This window comes from Carcharhinus amblyrhynchos, chromosome 1, assembly GCF_965287045.1.
Source record: "Carcharhinus amblyrhynchos chromosome 1, sCarAmb.v2.hapA, whole genome shotgun sequence".
Classification (NCBI taxonomy): Eukaryota; Metazoa; Chordata; class Chondrichthyes; order Carcharhiniformes; family Carcharhinidae; genus Carcharhinus; species Carcharhinus amblyrhynchos.
The window spans coordinates 100,818,881-100,839,185 of record NC_137324.1 but is presented as its reverse complement, the minus strand read 5'-3'; positions in this window follow the sequence as shown (position 1 = coordinate 100,839,185).

The following is a 20,305-nucleotide window of genomic DNA, read 5'->3' as shown; positions in this document are numbered from 1 at the left end:
CGACAAGTCTACTGATCCCATTTTTAAAACATTACAAATGTGTTACCACCCGGCTCTTTGAGGTTCCCACCATCACAAGCTGGTCTTTGACCTTGGCATTATCATCAAATCCCACACCATCAACATCCCGAATTCATCAGAAATTGAACTGGGGGAGCGACATAACTACAACAAGTCAGAGGGAGTGGCAGAGAGTGACACAGCTCCTGTTATCACCCAAAGCCAACCCAAAAACTTTCCCTGATCTGGAGCGTGATGGAATAAATCTCGACGTGACTGGATTAGAGCAGCTGTAGCAAAACTCCTGGAGGTCAACATCATCCAGGAAAAAGCACTGACACACCACCCATCAGCTTAAACATTCACTCCCTCCTCTGCAGGTGTACAGTGGCAGCACAGTGAACCATCTACAAAATACATTGCAGCAATTCTCAAAAGGTTTTGTTATTGTCTAGTGCCTAACCTTCACCATGTGTAGAGACAAAGGACGGCAGCCAAATGGTGATACCAGCACTTTCAGTCCTCTGTCAGTCAACACACAATGCTAACTTGAAGATACATCATTAGTCCTTCATTGTCACTGGGTGAGATTTGCGGAATTCCTCAACATTGCAGGACCAACGTCACCACATGGATTGTGGCGGTTAAAGGCGCTGGGTTGTCACCACTTTCTAAAAGATAATTATGGCTGGATAATGACAGTTGGCTTGCTAGCAATGCCCATATCCTGTGAATGAGTAAAATTATAATTCCTTTCCTCGGTTTTTCTTCCAAAATACATCAGCTCACACTTTCCTGCATTAAATTCTCTCTGATGTTGAAATGCTGGTTTTGGATGGGGGTAAGCACAGTAAGAAGTCTCACAACACCAGGTTAAAGTCCAACAGGTTTATTTGGCAGCACTAGCTTTTAGAGTCTCAAGCCCAACCTTCCAACTCAGGTTGGGAGAATTGCACCGGACAGCATGTTCCCGTGGCGTTTTGTTGAAGGTTCAGAATCATAGAATCCCTACAGTGCGGAAGGAGGTCATTCAACCTATTGAGTTTACATTAACAATAATCCCACCCTGGCCCTATCCCCTTAACCCCACGTATTTACCCTGCTAGTCCCCCTGACACTGTGGGGGAAATTTGACATGGTCAATGTACGTAACACGCATATTTTTGGACTGCACAAGGAAACTGGAGCACCCAGAGGAAACCCATAAACAGAGACTGTGCAAAATCCACACAGTCAACCGAGGCCAGAATTGAACGTGGGTCACTGGTGCTGTGAGGCAGCAGTGCTAATCATCATGCCACCATGCTCCCCTGTCAGAGACCACAGTACCTTTTTTAAGGCACTGGCTGTTGTAAATCATGTGGGCTTAAAGATCCAACCACTTTTAAGACCGGGAGAAGGTAGGTTTATACGGTAAGGAGGTAGAATTTGTGTGGATGGGGTGGTCAGGCACTTAGGGAGAAAGTTTGGGCACTAGTGGGATGGGGAGGTTGGGGGGGGGAGAAGGAGGGAATAGGCACTTGGTTGAGGTTTTGGGGGGGGGGGGGGGGGTTTGTCCTCTGAGCCATGCCTAATACACTTCTGGCGAATGGCGGGGGGGGTCAAACAGTTGGCGGGGGGTGTCAGAGAATTGCCAGGATGGGGTGGGGGTAGTGTTGGGTCATAAGAACATAAGAAATAGGAGCAGGAGTAGGCCATCTAGCCCTTCGAGCCTGCCCCGCCATTCAATAAGATCATGGCTGATCTGTTGTGGCTCAGTTCCACTTTCCCGCCCTCTCCCCATAACCCTTAATCCCCTCTCTTATCAAAAACCCATCAACCCGCTTCTTAAAAATATTTAGCGAGGCAGCCTCCACCACTTCAACGGGCAGAGAATTCCAGAGATTCACCACCCTTTGAGTGAAGAAGTTCCTCCTCAACTCCGTTCTAAACCGCCTCCCCTTTATCTTGAGGCTGTGCCCCCTAGTCCTACTGTCTTTTTTGAGCGGGAAGAGTCTCTCCACCTCTATCCTATCCATCCCATTCATCATCTTATACGTCTCAATGAGATCTCCCCTCATTCTTCTAAACTCTAACGAGTACAAGCCTAGTTTATTCAGCCTCTCCTCATAGCTCAATCCCCTCAACTCCGTCATGTCAGGCTTGAGGGGGCAGTCAGGGGTTATGAAGACTCCTGGGAGTGGGTGTGGGGAGTACAGTGGGGAGGGCTAGGTAGTCCTTTGGTGGAGATAGTCAGAGGGGGGAAAGGGGGAGAAGATGAGTTTTCTGGGGTTTTGGGGGTGAGAATCCCAAGGGTCGGGGGGGTAGGAAACTCCTTTGGGGTTTTTGGGGTGAGAACCCTGTCGGCATGTGGCGAGATAGTTCTGTGTAATCTGGGGGGGGTACCCCATTGGTGGGTAGGGGTGGGGGACTGGTGCCCCATGGGGTGGGCAAGCCCTCTCTGGAGGTCAGAGGCCTTTAACTGCACTACCCTCCTCAGACTTCTGCATTATTTGATGAAAGAATTCGCAAGTTTTTTTCGATGTGATTTGTCTTCAACACATCTGTGTTAGCTGGCATTTATTAACTGTTATCCTTCCAAGTACCAAAAATTTTCTCCTGGATTAAGGGTCTTCAGATGTTTCCCCCCAACCACTGTTAGTCTGGCTAGCTGCTGGTTACCTGATTCATTCCATTCTCTTTTTTTTAAACAAAAGCTTAACAATTGCAGAGCTCCGGTGCTCTAGCGCCATTCCCATACCCGAGGGGGAATGAAGGTCAAAGCCTCTGTTATTGTCACTCTTTCAGCAAGCTAAGATCAAGGCAGCGCAGTGGTTAGCACTGCTGCCTCACAGAGCCAGGGGCCTAAGTTGATTCCTGGCTTGGGTCACTGTCTGTGTGGTGTCTGCATGTTCTCCCCGTGTCTGCCCCGGGTTTCTCCAGGTGCTTCAGTTTCCACCCACAACCTGAAAGACATGCTGGTTAGGTGCATTGGCCATGCTAAATTCTCTCGCTGTATCTGAACAGGTGCCAGAGTGTGGCGACAGTAAATTCATTGCAGTATTAATGTCAGCCTCATTGTGACACTAATAAATAAACATTTTAAACATTATGACTTCACTACTCTGAGCACTGCCCGTTGTTTGGTTACCTCCTTTCACATCTTCTGAATTTGGGCAGAGCTTGAGCAGGCTACGATTGCAAGAATTAATTCATCCTCCTGTTATGCTCTTTGGAAAATGCAAGTGGCTGCCCACAGTGCTTGTTTTGCAGCAGGTAAAATAGCTGCAGACTGCCAGCAGTAAATTAAAGGTGTTCTCCTTATGGTAAACTGCCTTTCAAGGATATTTATCAACAGACAGTTTGATGAAGAATATTGTGTGTTTATACATATCATTTAGTTTTATACTATTAGTACCTGTAAGAAATATATTTGAAGGAACAAAGAAGCTTGTGTATAAGAATGTGTCAAACATGTGTGTACCATTAATGATTAATTGACCCCAAATAGATAATCTTTAAATTTAACCTTTCAACACAATATAATGATTCAGCTCCCAATTTCCAGATGTTACCCAATGTATGAACCAAAACTGTGCTCTATGATGTATTCATTTTTAATGCAATGAGCAATATATTATTAAATTTGCAAATGCTACAGTTCTTGACATTAATAACATTAACCTGATGGAGCTGCTGATCATAGACACAAGTTATGCAGAATAAGGAATGGTTTAATTCATTTACTAATGCGCCTTATCTACTATAACCTTCAAGTCTGACATTTCTTGCTCGTCACAGTAATTTAGTGCAGTTCTGCTTCATTTTGTTTGCGGGTAATTTGAGCCTCCCGCTTTTCTTTAAGGCACCTCTGACAGGAATTTCTGATTCCCTTATCTTCCCTCTCCACAGGTGGTTCTGATTTAAAAGGTGAATAACTGTGAGGCACAAGGGCATGTCAGGAGAAGCACTCACAACAAGCAGAATACTGCAGCCTCTCTCCATCACCTCCTCACTGTTTCACTTTCAGCAAACAAATTGGACTCGTAAAAATGATTTTCTGTAAAACACTCAGATGAACATAAAATTAAGATCTGAGAAAGACCGCAGGTTTGATTTGCTAAGTAATAATGAGATGATATTGGCTGCAAGAAACTGTTTGTCCTAATAATACTGGACACTTAATTAACTGACTAAGGTTGACCTTTAGGGGTTAATAACATTTCTTATCCGAGCCATTAGAGTGTTCTTGGTCTTTGTAATGAGGATCTAATTTGTTTTCACACAGAATTAGATGCTGACTGCAGCAGCACCAACGGCAAAATCTATGATTGTCCTGTCAGGTAATGAATAAATAGGGACGCATGTTATTTGTGCTCAGTTAATCGGATAAAGTTTGCATCTCACAATGCTTCTGAACACAAGGTACATACTGACCTTTCTCACATAATGTAATTGCGGTATCTCAATCTATTATAGTGCCAAAATAAATGAGCCGTGAAGTTAGTGTAAGAGACAGCAGAAGAACTGAATGCAAGGAAAGGCTTCTAAGGACTCCAGGTGCAATGTCATACCTCCAGAAATAACCAAGATTAGAAATGCGAATTATGTGATTATTACTTACCAGAGGAACTCTTTACACTAGCAATATTAAGAAGCCTGATTACAAAATTTAAATGAGGGTCCTTGTGACGGGCCCCTTTGCAAAATTAGTTCTCCTGGCACCTGAATTGAAACATGATAAACCTACCCAACAACAAGCAGAAAGAACATTCCAGCAGCATTTTTGAAAGGGTCACCCACATCACACAGATTGCCTATTAGCCCTTGTTTGTTCCTTTTTGGCTGTTTTTGCCTGTTTCTGCTTTCAACTCAGACGACTTATCAGTTTTCTGCTGGTATTGGATTTGTACAGAGGCCTCCTCAGATTTCGATTATTTGCCAATTTGTTTTATTTTTCCACAGGATATGGGTGTCACTGGCAAGGCCAACATTTATTGTCACCATTAGTTACCTTTGAGAAGGTGATGGTGAGGTGCCATCTTGAATCACGGAAGTGTAACTGGTGTAGACATAACCAAAGTGCAGTTGGGAAAGAAGTTGCAGGATTTTAACCCAGCAATAGCGAAACAATGATGATCTAGTTACAAATCAGGATGGTGTAGGATTTGGAGGTGAACCCACAGTTAGTGGTGTTACAAAACACCAGTTGCCTTTGTCCTTCTAGGTGCTAGATGTCAGGGGTTTGGAAGGTGCAATGCAGCTTTGTAGATATACACACTGCCAGTGGTGAAGTGTTGCTGGAGCATACATCTGCCATTTTCTATTTTGTCCAACTTAATGCAACCCGCCAAATCTGCTGGCATTTAAGTGACTTATATTTGAAAAATGCTCTAAAGTTGTTCCTCCAATCATAGGCTGGTTCCTCCCTACATTTTCTGTTAAAAACACAGAGAGAAACCAGCCTGTGATTGGACGAGCAACAAAGAGTAAATATAATTTTTGAAGGTAAGCTCCAGATCTGGAGTACACCACAGTTGGAAGAGCAGGGCCCAGGGTAGCCTGAGTAATGAGTAAGGCAGCAGGAGTGCCGGGTCCCACAGGAGCCCAAGCAGGGTGCGAGGCAGCTGAAATGCTGGGGCCCAGGAAAACTCTAAGGGGCTGATTTTAACAGAAAAATCTAAATGCTGAATGAGCATAAAAATGGGAGAAACTCGCACCCATTTTTTGGGTGAGTTTCCATACGATATCTTACGACACTTAGAAAAAAGAGGCAAAGTGTGATTCGTGCCAGTCGGGGGAGTGGACGGAGTCTATTCACGACAGGAAGCTGGCAGAAGACTGCTAGAGGGTGCTATTGCAATCTGCCAGTGCACTGTACACAGGTATACACAGTGCAATGGGAGATCACCCCGCAAGCCGCTCCAGGCATTGCATCCCCCCATCGCAGCCTCTTCATGATCACCACCCCCAATCAGCAACCCCATTCACCCCACCCTTGATTTCCACCCTCCCATCCTGGCGATCACCCCCACCGACTTCTCCCTCAGCTGATCACCACCCCAGCGATTCCCAAAACAGAGTACGCAGCTCCACACCCTGCCTCCCCTTCAAGGCCTGCCCCTCTCCTTAGGCCCCACCCCTTGACACTGCTCAGTGTCCAGTGGGCAGTACCACGCTAGCACTGCCCACCTTGTCCCCAACCACACAGTCCTACCGGTGAGGCCATTATGACACGTGAGTCTGGACAATTGTATCCTGAGCTCACGAATAAAATGAAAATGAAAATATGAATATTAAAAATTAGCCTTCAGAACACAAGGCTGATTGAGCCAACAGAGCAGGGCCAGTAATAGTGAGAGGCGAGAATCTGGGCCCAAAATCAGTTTTTTGCCTCGCATGTGATCTTATCAGTGTGACAAAGCAGTAACAGCGACCCCAACAGGTCTGTTTGAAGTACAAACCTCAGGAAAAAGAACCCATTTTAGTTATTTGACTACTTAGCATCAGCATTGATCCCTTGTGGATTCAGCTCCCTCTGCGTCTCCAACCCCTGCACATGAACTGAACGATTTGCTGACATTTACAGCAGGATTCTCCTGCTGCTGTCACTCCTTCTAAATCGGGTCCTTCATGGGATTTGTACGCAACTATTTCCTCACGACTAAAAAATACTTGTTATTATCCATGACAGACTGCTTCATTCAGCAACCATTTGAACATTCTCATCACTTGTCTGATTGAGTTCCCACAGGGATAACAAGGTTTCAACAGGGCTACCATCACTGTATCCACTTCATTGAAACATTCCATATGCAGGTATTAATATATCTAATTTAGTGCAGCAGATAATCCCCAAGATTTGTGAATGCGTGTTTAGGGTAAATTTGAATGTCCCAAATGCACAACAGTTCTGTTCACTGATCAAACATGGTCATTAAATGTCATCCTGTTCTAGAAAGAGTTCCTAGGGTTAGGATAGGAGCTATCATTCATTACTTTTACCATCCTGCTCCTGGCTGCCTCATTGACCTGTTAAGTAACATTCACCACTGTTATTTCCCAATCCTACCCCTCACACCAGGCCTAATTTCAGTCCGAATACTTACTTCACCTGCAAAATAATTAGTTGTTGGTTCAGATTAGAGCCAGGCCATTATCCTTCTCAAAGGTGGATCCATTTATAACAGTACTTCTTTGAATTCAACAATCCCACCTTCAGAAGCCCATCTTTTGATGTCCCCAAACTGCCTTGGCTGCCAATGGACTACCATTGTTGACAGGACAGACATTTTTGTACCCACCTAATAATATTTCAATATGTGACGGCACAATTTCTGGCAGGGTCAGCATGATGTGTTTATTCATTCATGGGATACAGGTGCCATTAGAAATGATGGCATTTAATGGTGGTTGTGAGCAGCCTATCTAGTGGGGTACTCCTGTCGTGTTGCTAGTTAGTGTGTTCCTGGGTTTTGATCCAATATTGATGATGATTTTGGTGTTATATCTTCATGTCAGAATGGTATGAGACTTGGAGGAGACCTGGTGTTCTCTGTGCCTAATGCCCTTGCCCTTCCAAGTAGTGGGAATTGTGGGTTTGGAAGGTGATGGTGAAGAATTCAATTTCACAGAGAGCAATTGATGCCATGCTTGAACAAACACTGCCTTGATATCAAGAGCAGTCACTTTCTTCTCACTTTCAAAATTTTACCTTTTTGGTTCACGTTTGAACCACAACTGGAATGAAGTGTCCTCTTGGCAGAATCCAAATTGAGCATCACTGAGCAGGTTATTGTTGAGTTAAGTGCTGCACGTTAGCAGTGACAACAGCACCTTTCATCATTTTGATGATTGAGTGTAGGTCATTGAGGAGATCATTATTTGAACTTCCACTCACCTGACAAAGGGGCAGCCAAGACTCCGAAAGCTAGTGGCTTTTGCTACCAAATAAACCTGTTGGACTCTAACCTGGTGTTGTGAGACTTCTTACTGTGTTTACCCCAGTCCAACGCCGGCATCTCCACATCATGTCCGCTGGGCTTAGCTAGCTTTTAATGACATGTAGTATGAGTGGAATTAACTGAAGATGGACATCTCAAAAAGAGATCAAGATGGATCAACCACTTAACATTTCTGGCTGAATATAATTGCAAAAGATTCATCTTTTGTCATTTGTTCTTGTGTTGAACTTCATCATCGCAGAGTGAAAACTCCTCCTTCCAATAGTGATTTAATTGGTGAATACCATTCAAGACTGGATGTGGTACTCAATCCTGACTGTATTCCACTGTACTGCAGCTGCGAATGGGACAAGACATATGGGGGGACTCTAGGACTTAGCTGAAAAATATGCTTTTGTAAGTGTAGCTAAATAATCATGGTTATGACTATGTTGCCTGAATAATGGGTGGGATAACCTTCTAATCTTGACACAAAGTGCCAGCAGCTCGTAAAAAGGACTTTGCAAGGTCAACTGAATAGGATGTCTGAATAAAATCAATTTGGATATGAGGAGTGTGAAGTGCACAGAGGATGCAAAATTTCTGAACTGCAATCAAGAAAAACATTTCAGCCAGCATATAACAAACACAATGAGAGGGAAACCATCCTAGATTTAGGCTTAGAAAATGAAACTGTAATAGTGGATGAAGTAACACTGGGGGAATCATTTTGAAGATAGTGACCATAATACAGCTAGTTTTAGCACCATTTTGGAAAATATCAAAGATAGAACAGGAGAAGAAGTTCTAAATTGGGGTAAGATGTATTTTACAAAGCTGAGAGAATGGACTGGATCCTGTGTAAGAAGGAAAATCTGTATCAAAATCAGTGGGAGGCATTCAAAGGGGAGATTCTACAGTCACATTGTAGACTAGACCTTACAAAAAAAAAGGGTGGTACTGTCAATCTAGAACCCCCAAGTATCCAGCAGCATGCAGGTCAAGATAAATCAGGAAAAGAAAGCCTATGACAGTTACAAAAGATTTAATACTGTAGGAAGCCTAGAGGAGTATAGGAAGTACAGGGGTGAAGAGAAAATGGAAATTAGGAAAGCAGAGAGAGATACAAAAGCTATTGGCAGGTAAAATCAAAGAAAATCCTACAATTTTTAACCAGTAGAATAAGAGCAAGAGAATAACTAAGGAAAAGGTAGGGCTTGCCAGAGATGTACATGAACAACTTGTGGGTTGATTCAGAAGATTAATGACTTAAATGTGGGAGGTGGGATTGGGAAATTTGCAGATGTCACAAAAATTGATTGTGTAGTTGATAGTGAAGAGTATTGATAGCGTTGACTCCAGAATGATGATAATGTTTGATTGAGTGGGCAGAGAAGTGGTGAGTGGAATTCAATCCAGAAAAAGTATGAGATAATGAATTTAGGGAGAGTAAACAAAACAAAGGAATACTCAATAAATGGGAAGTTAGTGAGAAGGGTTGTGTAAATAAGAAACCTTGGAATGCACGTCCACAGGTACTTGAAAGTGGCAGGACAGGTGGACAAGAAGGCATATGGAATGCTTTGCTTTATTGGGCAAAGTATTGAATACAAAATCATGGTTAAAATAAAATCATAGAAATCCTACAGTGCAGAAGGAGGCCATTTGGCCCATCTAGTCTGCACCAAACACAATCCCATCCAGGTCCTATTCCCATAACCCTACATACTTACCCTGCTAATTCCCCTGATGCTAGGGTCAACTTAGCACAGCCAATCAATCTAACCCACGTATCTTTGGATCATGGGGGGGAGCCGGAGCACTCAGAGGAAACCCACATAGACACAGGGAAAATGTGCAAACTCCACACAGAGGGTGACCCGAGGCTGGAATCGAACCCGGATTCCTGGCACTGTGAGGCAGCAGTGCTAATCACTGTGTCTCTGTGCCACCTAGGGATGTTATGATGGAACTATGCAAAATGCTGGTTAGACCACAGCTGGAATTTTGTGCATAGTTCTGGTCACCACATTACACAAAGAGTATAAGAGTGCGGAGGAGATTTACAAAAATGTTGCCAGGGCTAGAAAATTGATGAAGAGGCTACTATAGTTTTTCTTAGAATAGAAAAAGCTAAGAATAGGCCTCATTGAAATGTGCAAAATTGAGGGGTTTACTCAGGAAAGACTAATTTCCTCTGGCTGAGGGGTCAATTACCAGGGAGCATAGGTTTAAGGTGATTAGTAGAAGGATTAGAGGAGATGAGGGTGGTGGGCACCTGGAATTCAATGCCTAAATTTGTGATTGAGCCTGAATGCTTAACTCATTCAAAAAATTACCTGAATATAAGTGCTGTAACCTGCAAGCTATCGACCAGATGCAAGAAAGTGGGATTAAAATGATCAGCTAGTTTCTTTCTTTTCTCTTTTTGGCCAGCACGGACAGGTGGGCTGAACGGCCTTTTTCTGCATTGTAACCTTTTTATAGTTCAATGGAATCTGTTGTCTAAATTGGTGATAGTTTGTCCCTCTAGATTACAGCTTATGATCATCCTTTATAGTAGATTTGACAATTGATTGGTTAGCTAAGCCATTTCAGTGGGCATTCTGGACCACTGGAGAGTTGGAACAACCATGACATTATAGTTTGAACTGCAAAATTTCAGCACTTGACATTTTGGAATAACTGGGTTGTAATTTATAAGAAATACTTTTTGAAACATGTTTAGAAATTATTAAGAAGCATTTTAGTGATTTAAAATCAGGTAGGCTGGGAAAATCTTTTGTTTTCTGGATATGAGTAATTCTGGCAAGGCTCCAATTTTTGTTTGTCAATGGTTGTCATAGAAAGATGTTGGCACTGAACTGTAGTGCTAGTGTTAGATAGGGAATCCAAGATATTGACCCACAAATGATGAATGACCACAGATGCATCTCCCATGTAGTATGGTGTGCGACTTGGAGATTATAATGATATTGCTGCTCTTGTTGTCTTGAGGTTGCAGTGGAATAAGGTGTTGAAAGTATTTGGTTTTATCTGATCTACTTCACCCTCACAGGTTCTAACCTTTTGGGCTTTCCATGAATACAAGATTATGAAGAACACAGTTCACCACCGCTTTGAGGGCAGTTAGGAAAGTTGGCATGATCAGCCAGCAAAACCCACATCCCTTGAATGAAACAAAGCTGGCATGAAAATCTCCCTAAACCAATGGTGAGCATAAACCTAATTGCTTTAATATTATATCAGAGAAAATAAATGTGTACTCTGTTCTCTAGGAAGTCTAGATAGGTGTTCCCATGAGTCTCACCGTCCAGGGAAAATTGATTTGATTTCCCTACTCATTAGAATTGGAATGGAAACATCTGGACTATCAGGTATTATGTATTTTTAAACTCTCTCTATTCCTATGGATCCAGGTAACCATTAACCCAGTACTCATCATGGCAGAGAAACTCTCGTGGATATATATAATGCTAGCATGTTCTTGAGATAAATGTTAGTCAGTTCCGTTTGTAGGCTACCAACTTTAGTTAGACAAATTTGTTCAGTCTGAATTAGGTTCAACTTGGACACTGGGGACAAGCCAAAAATATTCCAAATTTATTTTCATGGCATGAATATGTGCAGGGCGATTTTCCCAAAAAATTCAATTCATGCCAATATATTTTCCTTCCAGGGGTAGAGATGGAGGGGTGGGGGCAGTGGATAGATCCCGCTTCTATCCTGAATGGAGCTGAAGAAATGCACTTTGGTAGATTTTCAATCAGTTACACCAGCAATGTGGGTCAATTGCCCACTGTAGAAATTGTCTGATTTTTCAATGGGAAATCCTCACCATGCTGGGATTCAATATAAACAAACTTTACCTTACAATTCCAGGGCTCATATAGTCAGGCAATAACACACTTATTAAATGCAACCAAAAATAAATGAAATATAACAGTTCTCTTCTATTTCTGTCTATAATAGCACTTTGTCAATCAATTTTGATACAATATTTATGATCCATATGGCACTGAAAATGCCCTCAACTGTATACAGAAGAAATCTAGAATGCATACGCTATCAGCTTATAGAGCTATACTTCTGATATCATCCAAAACAATCAGATTTCCATCATGATTTTTGAAGTTTGATACAATCTGCCTCCTGCAATATGCAGCTGGAAACTAGAATTGCTTACATGCTCCAGTTTTAGTATGCTCGTGTGCATATTACATAAAATTAAATAGAATTTTACAGCATAGAAACAGACTACTCAGCTGAACGGACCTATGCTCCGCAAAAGCCTCTTTCCATTTGCTCTAATCCTCTATTCCTTTATCACTGATATTTAGATTTCCTTTCAACGTTATCATCATATTATTGCCCTGTTTGCTCAATCAGGACTGCTGAATGGAAATTTCCTCCAATTAAATATTGGGAAGAGCAAAGCCATTTTCTAGGGTTCCTGAGACAAATTCCTTTTCCCTAGCTATCAACTCCATTGCTCTCCCTTGCACTTGTCTGAGGCTGAACCAGACTGCTTGCAAACTTGTAGAAAGATATGACCATGATTTGAGCTTCCAACCAGGGGCGTAATTTTCCAGTCCCATTACACTGGACAAGTAGACAGGTGGAGCAAAACATTAGTAAAAATGGTAGGCTTTCAGGAGTATCTAAATTCAAGAAAGAGAGGTAGAGAGACAGAAATGAGTAGGGAGTGAATTCCTTGAGGCCTATAGGCAGCTGAAAGTACAACCCGGGGTGGGAAATTTAAGCAGGAGACCAAAAATCTGAATCGCTCCTGATGTCCGGCAGGTCGTGATTCTTCAGGGCCATTTCTTCTTTTTATGTAATCAGCCTCATGCCGAGGAAGGTGGAAGGGATGGGAAGGGCAGACTGTACATCTGGTTGTGGGGGCTAGTGGTGGGGCCTTAAAAAACGGATGCTTTGAATTTTAGGGAAAAAATCTTTTGGGAAAAATCACCCCCAACATATTAATGCCATTAATGCCACTAAGACTATTTACTTCCATCTCCATAACATCACCCCACTCTACCCCTGCCTTAACTCTTTTACTACTAGTAGTCTTTGGACTTCACTATTTTAATACATTCCCGACTGGCCTCTCACATTCTGTCCTTCATAAAATTGAACTCATTCAGAACACTTCCACCTAATTCCTTACTTGCGCCAAACCTCACTCACCCTTTATCTGTGTTCCCTGGCTTACATTGGCTCCTTTTCAAGAAACACCTTGATTTTAAAAATTTTCACCCTTGTTTTCAACATCTAGCCCATCTCTATCTCTGCTCCAGCCTTACAACTCAGATATCTGCATTCATCTAATTCTGGGTCTTGAGAATTCCTGGTTTTAATTGTTCTACCATTGGTGGCTGTACTTTCAGCTGCCTATAGGCTTTAAGGAATTCACTCCCTACTCATTTCTGTCTCTCTACCTCTTTTTCTTGAATTTAGATACTCCTTAAAGCCTACCGCTTTGGCTAATGTTTTGCTCCACCTGTCCTAATATTACTTTATATGGCTCAATATGAAATTTTGTTTTATAATGCTCCTGTGAAGCACCTTGGCCCATTTTTGCACATTTAAAGTATTACATAAATACAAATTTTTATTATTGCTTGCCCTATAGTCATTAGTCAATTTATTTCAATTCGGTGAAGCCTTCCATTGTTTGCTGGAGCTGAGAGAGAGAGAGCTAAGATTTTACCTGTTAAAAACCTGTTTAAAATAAGTTTAAAGCACTTTACTCTTTGTAGAACTGTTTAAAGCATTTATTTATTGTATTTACTGCTTTAAGAATTCTGAGGGTGTGGTGAAAAGGCATTTGTGGACCAGCCTGCTTTAAATCAGCGCCAGGTTTAAAAAGGAGGCCTGGTGTAGACAGCGGGCAGCGTCTGAGCGGGCAGCGGAGTGAGTGGGAAGCAGAGTGAGTTAATAGGGCTTAATATCAAAAAGGGCTGGAAGGAAAAAAGGCCAGGTGAGTTTGTTTGAAAAAAAACAAGGAAAAAAATTTTTTCAAAACTGCTACAGCAAGAAACAAGGAAAAAATTTTTTTCCCCATAAAAAATTACAGTGAATAATGGAGGGGCATGTGATGTGTGGTTTCTGTATGATGTGGGAACTGGTGGACCCCAGGGTCCTTCCCAGTGACCATGTCTGCAGTAAGTGCAGGTTGCTGGAGGAGCTCCAGCTCAAGGTGGATGAGCTGGCCTCTGAGCTACAGACACTGAGGCTCATCAGGGGGAGAGAGGGTGCCCCTAGACTGGCTAAATCTAAGGGTCAGGGACAAAAGGGGGCTGCTGGGAGGAGGAGGAAGGGGGGTGAGGAGCGGAGGCCTCAGCCTCTTAATCTGCATAACAGGTTTGAGGTTCTTGCTTCCAGTCTGGAAGAGGACGAGGCAGGTGAGGTTGGTGAGCAAACTGCACACGGTACAGTGATGCAGCAGGACATAGGCAAAGAGAAGGGGAAAAGGAACGTAGTAGTGATTGGAGATAGTGGGGTGAAGAGTATTGACACTGTCCTTTGTCACAATGACAAAGTGCACAGAAGGGTGTGTTGTCTGCCTGGTGCTCGGGTACAGGATGTCGCAGCTGGGCTGCAGAGGAACCTGGAGTGGGAGGGTGAGAACCCGGTCGTTGTAGTACATGTGGGTGCCGGCGACGTAGGCAAAGTGCGGACTGAGGATCTGGGGAGGGAGTATGAGAAGCTGGGAATGGAATTAAAAAGTAGAACCGACAAGGTGGTCGTCTCTGGGCTACTGCCTGAACTGAGTGCAGACGGGCGTAGGATTGACAGGATAAAGGAAGTGAATGGGTGGCTCAGGGATTGGTGTGGGAGGAATGGGTTCGAATTTATGGGGCATTGGCACCAGTATTGGGGTAGGTGGGACTTGTTCGGGCGGGATGGGGTTGGTCTGAATCGTGCTGGGACCAGAGTGTTGGCGAATCGAGTAAAGAGGACTGTAGACAGGGCTTTAAACTAATTAGGGGGGGGGAGGGTGCGAGGGTAGGTGACGCTACGAGGTCTAAAGTTAAGGATAGGGTACAGGTAAGGGAAGAGGCCGAGGATGTCCCAATTGGTGGCGTTACGGCAAATAGGGTCCAGGTGAAGGCTGGGATGAAAGCGCTTTATCTGAATGCACGAAGCATTCGGAATAAAGTGGATGAGCTGATGGCGCAGATCGACACAAATGGATACGATCTGGTGGCCATTACAGAGACGTGGCTGCAAGGTGACAGGGACTGGGAGATGAATGTACAGGGCTATCAAGTGTTTAGGAAGGATAGGCAGGAGGAAAGAGGGGGTGGCATAGCTCTGCTGATTAAGGATAGTATCAAGGTGGTAGCAAGGGATGATATCGGAGCCAAAGAGCAGAACGTGGAATCGTTGTGGGTGGAGATTAGGAACAGCAAAGGGAGGAAGACGCTGGTGGGTGTCGTCTATAGGCCCCCGAATAATGATCTGGAGGTGGGGCGGGCTGTTAACACGCAAATAAGTGCGGCGTGCAGGAATGGGACGGCAGTAGTTATGGGAGATTTCAATCTGCATATTGATTGGTCGACCCATGTTGGACGAGGTGGGCTCGAGGAGGAGTTCTTGGAATGCTGCCGGGATAATTTCCTTGAACAGTGTGTGTTGGAGCCGACGAGGGAGCGAGCTATCTTGGATCTGGTGCTATGTAATGAGGCGGGTAGAATTAGGGACCTTGCGGTGAAGGATCCTCTTGGAGAGAGTGATCATTGTATGGTGGAGTTTCTGGTGCAGATGGAGGAGGAGAAAGTGGGTTCCCGGACACGCGTCCTTTGTTTGAATAGAGGGGAGTATGGTAGGATGAGAGAAGAATTGGCGAATGTTGACTGGGGGAGCGCGTTGGAAGGTAGGTCTGCTGAGGAGCAGTGGAGGATCTTTAAGGAGATCTTTCTTGGTGCTCAGCAGAAATTTATTCCGATGGTTAAAAAGGACAGTAGGAAGAGAGGTAATAAGCCGTGGATAACGAAGGAGGTGAAGGAAAGTGTTAAATTAAAAGCGGAGGAATTTAGAGTAGCTAAGAGTAGTGGGCGAGAAGAGGATTGGGAAAGGTTTAAATGTCAACAAAGATTGACAAAGAAGTTGATAAAGGAGGGTAGGAGAAGCTATGAGGCTGGGCTAGCACTTAATATAAAAAAGGATAGCAAGAGTTTTTATAAATATATAAAAAGGAAGAGGCTGGCTAGGGTGAACATTGGTCCTTTAGAGGATGAGAAAGGGGAGCTAGTGGTAGGGGATGGGGATATGGCTAAGGTCTTGAATAACTTTTTTGTTTCTGTCTTCACGGAGGAGGACGTGAATAATTTGCCGGGTGTTAGCGATGGAAAGGTGGTAGGAATGGAGGGTCTTAATGACATTACTGTTACTAGAGAGGTGGTGCTCGACAGACTGGAGGGGCTGATTGTGGACAAGTCCCCAGGACCGGATGGAATGCATCCGAGGGTTCTGAAAGAAATGGCGGAGGTGATAGTGGATGCCTTGGTGGTTATTTTCCAGACGTCGCTGGATTCCGGGGAAGTGCCGGAAGATTGGAAAACGGATAATGTTACGCCGTTGTTTAAGAAGGGTTCCAGGCAAAAGGCGGGGAATTATAGGCCGGTTAGTTTAACGTCTGTGGTAGGTAAAATGTTAGAATCCGTCATTAAGGAGGAAATTGCGAGGCATCTTGAAGGGAATTGCTTGATAGGGCGGACGCAACACGGTTTCATTAAAGGGAAGTCGTGTCTGACAAATTTACTGGAGTTCTATGAGGATGTGTCTAGGGCAGTGGATAGAGGAGAGCCGGTGGATGTGGTCTTTCTGGATTTTCAGAAGGCGTTTGACAAGGTACCTCACAAGAGGTTATTGCAGAAGGTCAGGGGACATGGAGTTGGGGATAGGGTGTTAGCGTGGATAGAGGATTGGTTGTCAAATAGGAGGCAGAGAGTGGGGGTCAATGGGTGCTATTCGGATTGGCGGTTGGTGACTAGTGGGGTGCCCCAGGGGTCGGTGCTGGGGCCTCAGCTATTTACCATTTATATAGATGATCTGGAGGAGGGAACCGAGTGCAGGGTGTCGAAATTTGCTGATGACACCAAGATTGGGGGAAAGGCAAATTGTGCGGAGGGTGTGGAGAGTCTGCAGAAGGATCTAGATAGGCTGGGCGAATGGGCCAGGAAATGGCAAATGGAATTTAATGTTGGCAAGTGTGAGGTGGTCCACTTTGGTAGGAAGAATGGTAGGAAGGACTATTACTTACGTGGCGAAAAACTGCAGCAGGCGACGGTGCAGAGGGACCTCGGGGTCCTTGTGCATGAGTCGCAAAAACCCAGCTTGCAGGTGCAGCAGGTGGTCAGGAAGGCGAATGGGATGCTGGCCTTCATAGCGAGGGGGATTGAATATAAAAGTAGGGAGGTCTTGCTGCAGCTGTATAGGGCATTGGTGAGGCCGCAGCTGGAGTACTGTGTGCAGTTTTGAGCGCCGCACCTGCGCAAGGATATTTTGGCCCTGGAGGGAGTGCAGAGGAGGTTTACTAGGCTGATACCGGAGTTGAGGGGATTGAGCTATGAGGAGAGGCTGAATAAACTAGGCTTGTACTCGTTAGAGTTTAGAAGAATGAGGGGAGATCTCATTGAGACGTATAAGATGATGAATGGGATGGATAGGATAGAGGTGGAGAGACTCTTCCCGCTCAAAAAAGACAGTAGGACTAGGGGGCACAGCCTCAAGATAAAGGGGAGGCGGTTTAGAACGGAGTTGAGGAGGAACTTCTTCACTCAAAGGGTGGTGAATCTCTGGAATTCTCTGCCCGTTGAAGTGGTGGAGGCTGCCTCGCTAAATATTTTTAAGAAGCGGGTTGATGGGTTCTTGATAAGAGAGGGGATTAAGGGTTATGGGGAGAGGGCGGGAAAGTGGAACTGAGCCACAACAGATCAGCCATGATCTTATTGAATGGCGGGGCAGGCTCGAAGGGCTAGATGGCCTACTCCTGCTCCTATTTCTTATGTTCTTATGAGTTAAATATTGCATTAAAACAATGCAAATATTAAAGGATCAAATTAACCAGTGCACTAAAAGCACAGAAAGGTCCCTTAAATGTGAAATCATCCCAGACATAACTAAAAATCAAACCTGATGTTTATTCAGATTTACTGTAACTAAGCATTTGTCCTGACAATTATCTATGAATCTTATTACATGAAGAATCAGAACATATATATTGTATACCTAATCCTTTTCTGAAAAGCATGACAAAATTATTATTTTGACAAGCTGAATTCATACCTGTAAAACTGATGTGGAAATTTGATCTTCCCAGTTCCTATTTTTCTTGCCTTTGGTTGTCATTTGTCATTATTTTCAGTGATTGCTGTGAGGTTTACCAGCATTTATTTATTGATGCATTTTGGACATCTTGACACTTCATTTCAACATCTTCATTTGTTGGTAGGATTTATTTCTGCAGGTATATATGGAGCGGGAAAGTTACATTACATTGGAGGAAATATGTTTATTTCATTTGAGCAGCCTCACAAAATACATAATTGTCAGTCGACCTCTATCTATTCATTCCCTGACTGTTGGATTTGTATGCTAAGCACTGAGTACTCGAACAGCATCTAAATTAAGGCAGAGTGCATAGGATTTAGAGATCAATTAACTTTTAATGGATTAAAGTCCTCTTTATCATTTATTCTATTTAGCTTACAGTAATACAAGTATTTATAAAAAGAGATGAGCCTCATCTTGGAAGAGTTTGATAGGATGAAATGTATTGTGCAATTGTAGCATTGGAACAGATCTTTGTTGAATTAGCAGAGAAATGAATTTCATACAAATGATTTAACACCACTTTCACATGACACAATTTTACCACATTAAAATGCATTTTGACTTTTCATAACAAATTATTAACACAATAAATATCCACAAGTAATGCCCAATTTTGAAAAGAATGCAAGAAATCATCTCCCTGAATTTTATATTTAATATTAAGCCAGACTAATCAATCTGTGAAGTCTTCGTAGCATTAAATTAATCTGGAATTCATGGTTAATTAAACTGCATCTTAACAAACCAGCACAATTATACAGAATGGCATATCTAATATGTTGCATAGCTTTGTGTTATGACCTTTGAACTCTTTGAAAGGTTAGACATCAGGATGAATGATTGATGACTTCAAATGAGTAGTTAGTACATTTCCAACACTGCTAAATTAAGTTCAATAAAATGGTAAAATCAATTCTTCATTTGCTGTGCCACACAAATTGCTCCTTGGTGAAGGACCTGTCATTGTGATACCTTCTCTTTCATATTTGCTTTAGGTAGAATCAAATAACAGGTTTCTTGCTGCACTTTAGAGAAGCCATTTCATTTATTTTTCTCCCAACATGCCACCAGTATAATTGCATATGTCTTATTAGTTGGAAACATATTACAGAATGTCTTTTTGCTCCTCCTGCCTGAGATTTTTCTTTTATTCTTTCTTGGGACATAGTCATCACAGGCAAGCCCAGCATTTGTTGTCCACAAGGTATTCTCAGGTACTTTTGGTAAATAATTTGCTGGATGCCAACTGAATACTTGGGCTCCCTCTCAGGCATAATTGGAGGCCCAGTGTAAAATCTATATACATTTGCTTAACGGGGTTGAATAAAAGATTGTTTTGGCTATTGTCCTTCATTTATAGAAGTGTTGTATATAATAAAAGCGATATCCAAAGGATCAAAACAACAAAGCATCAAGAAACAAAGAAACAAGATCCATCCTTTAATAAAGCTTTGAATCTGGCTTATGATAAGGAAAAACTCAAAAACAGCAGGACACCAAGCTATCCAAAAATCTGTTGTCCATTTGCAAAATATTGAAATAACAGTAAATACGATTACCCTATAAGTTACTTTGAAAATTTAATCCCGGCAAACCTTTTCACTTCTATTGCTATGACAAGTCTATTCTGAGATCCAAGTTTCAACATCAGAATCCACATTGAGCCAAGATTTGACTGATCTGATCCAGACTGAACCATAAGTTGCCAGTTGATTTGGTTCCATGATGAAAGGGTTTTTTTTAGAAGAAAACCATCAAACTCAGATTTTGTTCAAAAACAAAGCCATTTGTGGCCATTGCCACATCTCTGAACCCTGACAAAAATTCAACCCATTAATCGTGCTTCTATGTCCACTGTGGCTGCCAGATCATTGAGTAGTTGCTAACTGGCTGCTAGATAAATGGCAAACATCAGTAGATGGATAGCAGGCATGTAAAGATCCTTAGTAAGGGCGCGATGAATAATTATAATTCACTACAAATGTAGGACCATATTGCTGTCATTCTCTTCATCATACCAAAGTTAAATTTTATTA